General features: G+C 41.0%; 2 long non-coding RNA genes across 2 annotated transcripts in view; one reads left to right on the top strand and one right to left on the bottom strand.

The window, feature by feature from the left end:
• LOC106952343 (uncharacterized) overlaps positions 1-12,373 on the bottom strand; it is a 41,016-nt gene that overhangs the window by 24,847 nt on the left and 3,796 nt on the right. The window lies entirely within an intron of this gene.
• The window catches only part of LOC106952345 (uncharacterized), a 30,762-nt gene continuing 23,737 nt past the window's right edge, over positions 5,349-12,373 (top strand). The window contains exons 1-2 of the long non-coding RNA XR_001425965.1: positions 5,349-5,535; positions 7,372-7,471. This is a non-coding gene — a long non-coding RNA (uncharacterized LOC106952345). The remainder of the gene's footprint in view (positions 5,536-7,371; positions 7,472-12,373) is intronic.

The raw sequence follows: 12,373 nt of genomic DNA, 5'->3' as shown, positions 1-12,373 counted from the left end.
GGACAGGTGAGATGATGAGTGACTGCAGAAAATGCTGTAAAATCTGGATGTGTTTTAGTAAATTATCAAAGATTAAAATGTGTTAAAGAGCAGATTCTACAAAAAATAAATAAATAAACATAAACATTTTGTATTAGGATCCTCTGAGTATTTGAAGATACATAATTAGAAAACACTTTACACAATGGGTTTTTTGTTTTATTGTAATTTCAACCGAGTTTTACATTTTTATTACTAATAAACAAACATAAATAGCCACACGGAGGCTCTTTTTAACGAGCAGTGCGATGACATCTCTTAAAAGAGACAGACTTTCCATAGTACTAATCATGCCAATCGTTAAAATAGAACAATAAAGAGAGTTTTAAAATTTAATGTGTTATTGTTTCCATCTGTTTTGAAATCTAAGCCAATTGTGATTAACCGCATAGACGTGTTACATTTCTTTGATATTGTCTTTGACTGTATTACTAGTTCGAATCTAGTTTTTGGTAACTTTGCGATTGTAAATATTTTGTATTTTATGTGCTCTGAATGATATTGCAATGCAATTTCTTTGTATGATAAGTCATAGGGAGAGGAGCACTGCAAAAGTACAGTATGCACATATTTATGATTAGCCCTTTTTTCTGACATCCCTGAGAATTGAGTCTATGCAGGCATTTTGAAAAGGTTTAGATGCAAAACATCTTATGTGACAGAAGAATAACACCACCTGCATGGTGAAGCTTTGTGGTGGCAAAATCATGCAAAGGGAAAGCTTTTTTTTCACTGGAATCAGAGTCGAGGGGAAGATTTTTGTAGCTAAATGTGGTAATTACAGAGGGACATAGGTCTACAAAATGCCAAGTACGAATTAATGCCAGACTTTATTTTTTGAAAAAAGTAAAGAGCACGTACTGATTTCCTTCCACTTAGCAATTGTGTATTAGTTGTACTGGTCAGTCATGTAAACTCTAATTAAAAGTACATCAAAGTGTAAGAAAACAAAATGTGAAAAACTAAGAGGAAGGAATGTTTTTGCAAGGCACTTGCAGAAGAGTTTATCTCAACAAAAAAAAAAAATTTAATTGCATTTTAATTTCTGATCAAACGAAAAGAAAGAATAAAATATTTATCTCCTGGTTCTGCTTTGGTAAATCTTTTCCACTTTTATGTTGCCGCTTAGGACAATATTTCACATGCGCAGGAGCAACTGGCATGGAAACAGACTCAGGATCTCTAGAGCCAGTTCAGAGAGAGGAAAGATGGCGACAGATGGGCCGAGTCCAGGCCTGTCATCTATGTGACTGACTAAGCAGCACTCTCTATTCCACTGCTCCATCTGCACACCGTAAGTCTTCAAAATTCCCATTTCCCTTTCAGTTTCACTAACAAAACAAAAAAAAAGATCCTAACAAAACAGAAATCCTGGTAATTCCACCGTGGCATTACGTCTCTCATCTTTGTCTCCGCTTTTTCACGTTCAGTTTGAACATTCTTCATTTTATCAGTCAACGCAAAGCTCTGGCAGAAGAAAAACTCCACAAATGAAGTTTTAAAATGTATTTTTCTACGTGCATAAATCTCAAATATCATCATTATTATTTTATTTTTAACCAAACCTCTACTTCCGTGTATACTTATAGTGAAAGCAGATCTGAGCTGGCACCTATGAGAAAAGCAAACTTAATTGAGTATTTCTGCCACCGAGCCTCACTTGAAAGGTTTTTAACGACGGTTCTCCTTCCAGGCAAGAGAGAGAATCTTATACACCCCACTGGGTCAGGGGGCAGGCCGTGTTTGGCTTCTAACAAGCTGTAAACAGACTGAGGGAAACGGGCCAAGAGAGAAGTACAAGTGCTATGGCAGGAAGAAGAACTGCATGCCAGCACAAGTGCTCAAACAGTTCTTTAATATCGTGACCAGGAGCTAAAAATAGAAACACGTAAAATGTAAACTAATAAATGGACCAATAAGAGAAAGCAGGGAGGAGAAAATGAGCAAAACACTGCATTACAAATTAAATTAACACAAGCAAGCAGCGGTCATGCAAATCGATAGAGCAGAGACGACAGGAAAGAGCTACAGAGAAGCATGAGGATTAAAGATTTGCAACCAGAGGGTCTCTAAACAACACACACACACACACACACACTTATGCACACACACACACACACACACACGCACACACACGTTGTGGTGCAAATTGAAAAGCTGTAAAGCAAAATCAATATTCGGTCTTCAGGAGTCGACTGAAAGAGCTGGAGTACAATGCATTTGATTTGCACTCTGAGGTCAATGTCCAAAAATTAAATAAAACATAGGTCACATGCACACGGAAACACTGAGGTTTATAGCGTCGACCCACGTCTAATATCCAACATAGCTACTGCTTTCACAAAATGTCAAATTTTCTGGAAGAGCCCACCTCAAGGTACTTATTACATGAACAGGAGCATGTTCTTTTAATATTTGACGGTAAAATATGAGGAAATGCACTATTATTTTGTATTAATAAGAACCTTGTCACTAGCCACAAGAAATTCCAAATATCACTGATTTTTCCACTTATAGCTACAACCTATGGAGGTCTTATCACTGGAATTATTCTCCAACAGGTGCATCATTATAGCTAACAACAACAACAACAACAACAACAACAACAACAATAATAATAATGTAATCTGTCAGCCATTGGAGATCAGACTGCCCTCAGATTGAGACAGTTGTGAAGATATAAATATAAAAACATACCACGAAACGTTTGAAAGCAAACAACGAGCAAAAATCTTTAAAATGCTTGAACTTGAACCAATTTTGGAAAAAAAATATATTTCATGCCATTATCCAAATGCTATTTTTATATTTCATTTCCCTGGAATGTAGTAATTAATTCTTGGGCAGATTAGGCAACCAGAGATCGGATGTGCTCCCAAATGCTCTCTCGCTGGTGCTGGAGCATAAATCTCCCTTCACAAAGAAATCCTGCGAAAGCTCCTTCTGAAAGCCCTGGCAGATCCTTAGAGACTATATGTAGACCCTACCAAACTCTTTCAATCCTACGATGAGGAAAAATAATAAAATAAATACAACAGAAAAGACTTGACTTTCAGAATCATAAATTTAAGAAGTGAATCCCAAAAAAAAAGACCTGTTGTTTGTTTGTTCGGCTGGGTTTTTAAAATGTATTTATCGTTTGCAATTTCCCTTTGAATGATTACAAATCCCAGAAATGAACTCAATTAGCTCCCTGCTTTTTGATCACAAACAAGGCTGTATTCAACTTGAAACTGTGTCATCAGAATTTGACAAAGATGAAAATAACCTTATTTTATAGGTGAGGGGTATGAAGAAAAACAAAACAAACAAGCAAAAAAAAAAAAACAACAACAGCCACTCGAGTCTACATGAAAGCTCTCCCTCGACACCGCAGATCAATCACCCAACCCATTAATAGGGATGATTAAACTCAGTGTTCCAGCAGACCCTGTGAGTCATAAAGAGTATGAGCCAAAATGAAAAAAGAAAAAAAAAAGCCGAACAGTAAAAGGAAATCGTTAGTGGCCTTATAGTCGAGAGCTATTGTAATAAGTCAGAATTAGCAGCCTCCAATAAAGCACATGGCGCTGTCCTTGGAGGAGGGAGGGAAATACGCTGCCATTAATTACCCCAAACTATATTGGGCTGTTCTTTCAAGCCACATGGAGGTCGGAGGGACTTCAATGGAGCTGATGTGCCACTAATCCTCTTGCTAGACATTTCTTTGAGCAATGAAATGATTTCCGAATCGTTTATCATCGAAATAATCTTTTGTTCACAATGACTGTCAAAGCTTTTTTTTTTTTTTTCCAGCTTTGTGCTTCCTACCATTGTCTCTAATAATGTAAGGGTCTCTTTATCTGTTAACAGCCAGTTCTTGACTTGTAAAAATGTTTTTTTTAAAATCACTGAGTGAACTTGCCCTATCTATCTATGCAATTATAAATTGATAAAAAAAATGTTTGAACTTGATAATTGAGCTGCTGGCTTGCCCCCTCTAAAGCTTACCAACAAGAAGTTTTATTTCTTTTTGCGTTATTAGTTATGAATATTGAAGAGAAATAGTCCGTGTGGTTTCAGACACGTGACACCCTTTGTGTGCCTTCTGCGTAAAAGTAATAGTGACATCACAATGCTGTGAAATTGATTCATTACTTATGCATTTAAATCACTGCAGTGTTCTCTGCCTCAAGGTTAAAGTTGTATCAGGTTGAACTTTGACCTATATCTGTATAGTCTATTGACACAAGACATTTTTCAGGTGATACCGTTTATTAGCTGCGTAAAACATGAAAATACAGCTTATGTTGCTGTTAAATGCAGCTAAATGCAAAGGCTGGTCTGACTGGATGGAGCAGTTTGAATTGGCAGCTGGTATTAATGGATGGGACGAGTCTGTCAAGAGATTTTTTTTTGTCCCGTCTGTTATCTGGTCACGCACAAGATGTCCACAATGGAATCTCTTCTGAAGCCAGAAATAATTATTCCCAGTTAAAGAAAGCAATGACAATATATTTGAAACCCCTTCACAGCGAAGCGTGAAATACGGTTGGCTACAGCACACATCCGTCTATGAATGAGGAGGCTTAGGACATGTTGAGCAGACATCGGTCTCTTAGTCATTTTTCTACAGGTAACTTTTGGATTAGTCTCTGTGCTGCAAACCCTAAAACTCTGGATTCTGGGATCAAAGTTAGCAGTTGAGATCGAGCTTCTGTGAAATTTGGGAAATACCGTGGCTCTCTGATTCAAACTTTTATTCCTAAATCAAAGTTTGTCCTCTTACTGGTGGCCCCTCCAAACATCTGTCGTCGACAGACAATATGAGAGCATGGCATTTGATGTTGTGGGCTCAATATTGTTATTTTTTTTCCAAACGGACTGAGGCATGTCCTTTACCCAATCAAGAGGCACATAAAATACCAAAGGTTCTGGTAGAGGAATGGGTTTGTAGGTGTGGTGCTATAGCACTCGTTTAGATCAAGAGAGGTTGTTTAGGTCAGTTTTATTAAGGGAGACATGCCAGCTCTCAAACTTCCATAAAACAAGAAAATCCCCATTCCATCCACAGTCGATTTAATCACCCAAATGTTGTCTTTGTTTGCAGAGAATAGCCAGCTAAAACCCGGATTTGTGGCTGCCATATGTGACGATGACATACTGCAGCAGTGTCCATGCCAGTACTGGTTTCACCCCATATAAGGTGCTTATTGGGAAAGAGACGGTGCTTTTTGTCGTCGTCGTGTTGGATGTGGGGGCAAAAGGTTTGTGCCAGTGTTGTGAATATGTCATCCAGTTAACACAGACATTATCCACAGAGACGGAAGCAGTGAAAAAGCACAGAGAAGGAGGGACATCCAGCAGTCTCCTGCAGCAAGACGGAGTCTCTACTGAGCAGCCCCTTCAACAGGACACCTCATCATCAGCAGCAGGACCGGTTCAACGTTCTTCAGATGGACAAGAACGGGGAGTTCAGGACACCCTGAGATATGGGGTCGGCAACAGTAGAGAAGTGTAAGTGGGACAGCCATGTGGGACTTTGTGAACCATCCTTTGTTTCAGATGGTTCAGGTCATCAAGACGACCTCATTGAGAGAGAGGAGAGCCCCCTGTTTGGATGTGGGATTATGATTTGATGACTGACTTGCAGACAACTTCCTTTCTACGGGGCGGGAGAGTGTCGTGAACAGGAGGACGTGTTGCTGCTGCAGAAAACTTGATGAGAGGTGAATTAGCTCAACTGTGGGGAAAAAGATAGAAGGGAACAAAAGTAGAGACGGATGGGGCGGGTTCGTTTCTTCATCTGTTGCTGGTTCTGGACTGATTTCGGGTGTGTGAACAGACGTCTAAGTTTAGCACTGAATGTGGAGGCTGGGTCAAAAGAATTTAAACTGAGTCCAAACAAAGGCCCAAAACATCCACCTGGACATTTGCCTTGATTAAGAAGATATGAAATGGATTAATTTATTTGTATTCTGTCTGAAAACTCTGTAACTTGATCCAAGGAAATGGATAAAATGCCCTTTGAGTCAGAAAAGAAACTTTTCAAGACAAGCCATGTGTGTCGGTAACCTCAGGTTACACCCGCCCATGACTGCATGACAGAAGGCTGCCACAAAGGTTCAAATGAAGACAAAAAATGAGAAAGTGAGAAAATTTAGAGGAAAAAGAGGATGGACAGACATCCAGTGAAAGGAAAGACGGGTATCTCTCAAAGCAATTAAAAGAAAAGAGAAAAAAGAGAAAAGAGAATGAAAATAACAGGTATGAATGTTTTTCGAACATTTTCAATTTTTTTTTCTGTTAAAACTGCAGACAATTTGATTGTATGAGTGTTAGCTTTGAACAACCAAAAACCCTCCTAGACATAATCGTCCACCTAAGCCGGCATGCAAGGCAAGTGGGACAAAAATAACAGGCAAGTAGAAGAAGAAACCCGATGTTTGAACAGAGCAATAAGACCAGACTTTCACAACTCATATGGCAGACAAAGCAAACATGTGGAACAGGGTGCAGTGGTCAGATGAAACCAAAATGTAGCTTTTTTTCTACCCCTCATCCCCAAATGCAAAATACAACTATAACCACACATCCCTTTGAATATATAATATCCCCATGGTGAAACATAGTGTTGCAAGAGTCATGCTGTGGGGATTCTTTACTTAAACAGGGACAGATAAGCTGCTCAGGAGGAGAACCTATTAGAGGCTGCAAGAACGACTGACACAGAGGTTCATTTTGCAGGAGAATGAAGTTAAAAACACAGCCTGCCTAAGACAGAACAGCGGAAGACGTTGGTCAGATAGTTACGTCACGGAGAAATGCCAAGAGTATATGTGAAATCAGAAAATCAGACGCCGCTAAGAAGACCGTTCAAATCAGAAGCGTTACCTATTCATTGTGAAAGTTGTTTGGAATATCAACACAAGGTTTGCTCGCATCCTTTGCCTGCGGGGTGGAGCATGAACAGACAATTTGGTGGGTCTTAGAAGGGTCAACAATGTTTGCTACACTGCACAAAATATGAAAATCGAATTAGGAACTAGAAAAGAGGACTAAAAATGACTGCTGAAAGGATGCTTGATTCAATTGCTTGCTCAGACTCTCAGCTACTCAATAATGAGCTCCTGCACCCATCTTTTAGTCACACTATGCCCCGGGGAAGGCTTTCTTTTAAAATCGACAAATAGAGCTTTAGGTCTTTAATACTCTAATATTATTTTTTTTGTTTGTTTTTTTTTTTTACCTCGCGGTAAATATGCGTGTCGACTTGTGTACAATAAAATAATTGAAAGGCGATGTGAAAGTGCACGCCCGCCGACGTGGCTAATAAATCTTTCATGATTTCAGATTGGGAACATTCAATAAATCCGGCCAGCGGAGAAGCACGTTTCGCCGCCAGCTGCGCAGCTGCAGCGTCCCGAGTAGCTTTGCTGCCAACTGAATTCAGGTATTATTGGAGAAGAAGGGCACAACAAGCCGGAGGAGACACAGAGACGTGTTAATGATAACGAGGAATCATTCTGCAAGTGTGTGTGTGTGTGTGTGTGTGTGTGTGTGTGTGTGTGTGTGTGTGTGTGTGTCTTTCTCCCCCACATATGTTCTCTCCTCAATCCGTCTGCGCGGGCCTCTGTTTACCGAGGCTGCAGCTACACGCGCTCTATTCTAGCGCCACCTACTGATGCTACTTTGGCTGCTCCAATGTCTGAAGTGCAGTGGATTCAGCACTGCCTCAGAGTGGATGTGTCGCAGCGCGGAACGCGCGGCTTCACTTGTATTACACGAACGGTGACGCTGGGATAATTACATTCTCCACTCGTTAATTTCATGGGCTCCTCTCCTCCCGAGTTCCAGCCTCCTCGTATTCAAATGATGCAAGCTCCTCCGCCGCTAAATCCTGCCACCTGCGCTTGCAAACAGCTTAACGGGGCGGAGATAACTGAAACAGATGACTGTGAAATTCAATTGTACGACAGCAGATTCTCTTTTTGGCTTGGAGAGCCGTGCACAAGACCCCTGAATGAATGCATGAATAAAGTTATTATCTGACTCATACCACGCAAACAAGAGAGCTGCTGCTCTCGCTGCACTGCAGCGTTTAAAAGATACTATCCTGCTCTTTTGCTCGACGCTAACAAATAAATACACTGCTGGGTAATGAAGTATTAATTTCCACTGTAGTACTTGACAAAAGTACTTTTTTCTTGAGAAAAGAAAGCCTCCTGGGAAATAAACAACTAATTCTCCTTCGTGTTTATTTGGGTCGATGAAATCATGAGAGGGACAGGCATGGGGGCCTAAGTGACTTGAGTCAAATCCCACTTAAAAAAATTTGCAGCCGTACTTGTTTGAATCTGCTGAATTTGACAATCCATCCGGCCCTCACGGAAACTATTGGCAAAACTGAAACAAAGCGTCATGACGACCGGCACCGTCTTCATTCTCTGACTGGTTTGAATCGGTCGAGTTTTCTTCTTGTTAAACAGTTGCCCACTTTGTCACTGTGTGTGCGGTGTGAACTCACCTACCCAAACAAAACGCTGCTTCTGAAATGACATGTTGCTCTTGCTTCTTCCCGCTGGAACGATGGGGAAATCGACAAGAAAAAAATACATCCCCAGAGGAATAACTGCCTGAACAGCTGCTTTGTGCCTTATGTGACGTAACTAGTGCACCTGTGTACTAAACTTGCTTTTGGGAGGGTTCATGTTATTCCGGTTAAAGAACAGTTTGCAGAAAAACAGCAAAACAAAGACAAAAGCTGAACATGGCGTTTGGTTCGATAGGCAGCGAACTATCTTAAAGGAAGTTTGACTGAATTTACAGATCAGTCAGGATTATCTCCTCCTAATCCTTCAACCAGTCCAGATTCTCAGTACTTTTGAGTTATATTGCCTTGGGTATCTTTAAAAGCGTCTCCTCACACACACACACACACGCTCACACGCACACACACACACACACACAGAGGCAGCAATTGGCTGCCAAATTATACATCTTTAGCAGCATAAATGTAGCTCTATTATTGATTCAAAGACCTCTGGCACAATGACTTCATAATCGAAAAGGTTAAACCACAGTGTTGGATCTGTTGTAGCCTGATGTATGGCTTGCTAACAAAGAGAAGGTCGGGTGACCTCTCAGTTTCTTCCTATTCTGTAGAGAATAGCTAATTTTAGTTTTGTTTAGTCAGGTTTAGCTTCTTTTAGAATAAAATGGACAGAAGGAGCAATACATTGCAATGAGACAGGCAGGAAGAACGTGTTCAGTGCTCTACGATGTTCAGCAACATTCCTTTTATTGGGATTTCCATAATAAACTAAAACACTTAATCGGTGGTGTGAGGGATAAGGCTCAGCCAGGAGGAAAAGATGCACCATGACAGAAAAAAATAGCTCTTCGATCCTCCTTTGGTGAATAAATGCGACGTGTAATCTATGTGAGAAAAACTAGCCTTACTCTGCTGGTGGCTAATGATGCTGAAGTGGGTAGTTGATTCATGGCTTTAGGGTTGGATGCTAAATTGAATGCCTATTTTCACTCTTTGTTTCTCTTTCATGGTGTGGACTGTATTTGATTGTAGTTCAAAATCTAAAACACGAACGGGAGTGGAGAAAGGCGGAGGCAGAAATGATTAGAATCCGGAGTTCCTGATAGGACATATAATCCAACTGGCTGCTTCTGCTTTTGCCTGCGTTGCCCCCTCGTGGCTGTAATCGCACCAATTCAAGTGATCTTTTCGTGATTTGTCTTACCAAAGAGGCGTAAGGCAGTGTGAGACGCGCCAACTGCCCTGCATGGTTAATTAAAGGTTGTCTTGTTCATCATATCGCCAATTATGAGGCTCAGACATGCAGAGTTATTGCATGTATCTATGAATAAAACATGAACCACTAGGCCTTATTAAAACCAAGGACTATCAACGCCGGTGCAGGTCAGCTAAACTTCCCTGAGCGACAAGAGTCAATTAGATTACTTTGCGCGTGTGTGGAGAGGCAAGGACGAACACAGACCTTCGGTTTGTGCAGCATGCTGACTTGAGTCTTTCTGGGAGTCATGTTTTCTCATGGGCATTGATCTGCATGCCGCATGATCACAGAGGGACCGTTGTCCAAAAAATAGGCACAGCAGCACAACGTAATTGCCGCGTGAATAAAGCTTTGACAGGATAGTTTGGGGTGTTTGTGGGAAGGTTGTGAGAAGGTGATGTTCCTACCTTGAGCAGAAACATCTTCTGATGTTTTTCATCCAGATTCGTTCAGGTGTGCTGAAGCTAACAGCTGGTCTGATAGAGGCCAAGAACAAAGACTGCACTCGCAGAGATTTATGTGAATGCATTTTGTGAGCCGTCGACCGTCTGCATTATTTACACAGAAGCCGATGCTTATTTACACTGGAAATAAAGGCAGGAGGTGGTGAGCCTTTCCCGTGTGAAACACCTACTGAGCGTGGAACGAGGACAGCTATTCTGGTCAGAGAAAAGAAAAAAAAAAGATGGTGCAATAATAATAATAATAATAATAATAATAATAATAATAATAAAGTTTTAGCCTTTTCACATCTTCACTTTACAATGGGCAGATACTATAACTAGAAACACCTTCACTTCCTCTGTTCTCAGTAAATGTTTCACGCTGGAGGATTATTAGCCGCACATCGCCTCCAACCTTCATTTCCTGTATAAATAACCATCCGCTTTGGAGCAAATACCCAGTGTGACGGAAACGTCGTGATGGTTGAAATGCTCATAAAACAGTGTTTACATAGTAGACAGCAGTGCTTTTTGAGACTGGAGTTGCTTTAAGATGGTGGAAATCTACTTTAGTGTGAAACCTCCTTGATTGGCCATAAGCTTCAAGAGTCTCAAGGAAACAATCTGGATCTCTGTAACAAGCAACTCGTTTGTAACCTTTGAACAGAGCCTCCCTTAATTTGTTCCTTACTGAAGTTTAGTAATAAAACTATTACCCCACTATCTCCCACTACTAGCTCTAACGTGTTACGTCTTTCCCTTCACGCAGCTCTCTGGACTCCCACCCGTTTTGCAATCTTGTAGACAGGTCGACCCACACCGAGGCAGAACGCTCTCTCACAGCTTGATGGATGACAGAGTTATCTCTGAGACACCAGAAAGCAGACAAGCTCGCGGCCAAGCCAAGTCCAGTTCTCCGCAGGGCACCTTACATATCTGAGCATGCCTGTCTGTAAAGATCTTCACTTACGGCTGTCCCCCTGTCTCTCTCTCTCCCCCCTGTTCCTTCTCCGACAGGCTGATTGTGTGTTTGCTGCTATTCCTGTCCTCCTCTGTGTTGCACAGCTCGTGCGTACATCAGAGTTTGGCATTTTCTGCTCTCTGATGCCGATCAAGCCTCTAATAAAACCCGATGGCACAGGCTGCTGCACTATGGCTGTACGAAACCCAAAGGAATCTCCCTAATATATTGGCAGACGTCTTCCTGAATTTAAAACACGACTGGAGACTGAGATGAGGCGGCGTTCGGGAAGAATTCATCTCGTTTTGTTTCCGTATTGTGGGCGGTGGGTCAATGAAGGCATGCCTATTTTCCCCCCTACCAACCCCCCACCCATTTTATGTGACTTTGCTAAGTTGATCGATATGGAGCTGCAGCCATGAAGCATGGTTTTTAAAAAAAACTGCACACAGAAGTAGAGAAGGTCGATTTGACTGACAGTAGATCATGAATATCACACTCAGTGCAAATACGAAATAATCGTTCTTTATCCTCTTGCTTCTAATAAAAACAAGCAAAGAAAGGTTGCCTACGTTAACCTTTAATCACTGTGTAGGTGCCTCATCTTAGTTCTTCTCATCATTTGACCCAGAGGATCCAGGAGTGCAGCGTGAAAGGACTACACATGTTTCTCACATGTGTGCATTTGTGCCTGACACATAAAGGAATCACCGACTTCACTTTTCTCTGACTTTGAGCAGAAAAGACACAATTCAAATATCCTACAAAGGCTTTTGACCACAGCTCCTGCAGGAAATTTCTCCAAAATGAGCAACAAATTACCAAAGGAGAATCAGAGTATGGTATTTCCAAACATTACCCTCAATTAAGGACCAAGTCAATCAGCATTCCTTCAGAAGAGACTGGTTATAATAGCTTAATTAATGTAGAAAATAACTGTAAGAGACATCAAATACTCAAGAATTTTATTTTTTTCCCCACTTTGCCAGATATGCAAGCAGTTGTTATTCATCCAGCTACAGCATAAATATGAGGAAAATGTCTAGGCAGATTGTTTTGCATCAGCAGCTTCAATATAATGCAAATCCCTCCTGGCATCTCGTTGTGCACAAATATGCCAAATGTAGCCTTTGAGTTAT

This window comes from Poecilia latipinna, unplaced genomic scaffold (assembly GCF_001443285.1).
Source record: "Poecilia latipinna isolate Pla-1442-1.1 unplaced genomic scaffold, P_latipinna-1.0 Scaffold508, whole genome shotgun sequence".
NCBI lineage: Eukaryota > Metazoa > Chordata > Actinopteri > Cyprinodontiformes > Poeciliidae > Poecilia > Poecilia latipinna.
Note: the sequence above shows the minus strand (reverse complement) of the source record. Positions and strands in the feature narration are given on the sequence as shown.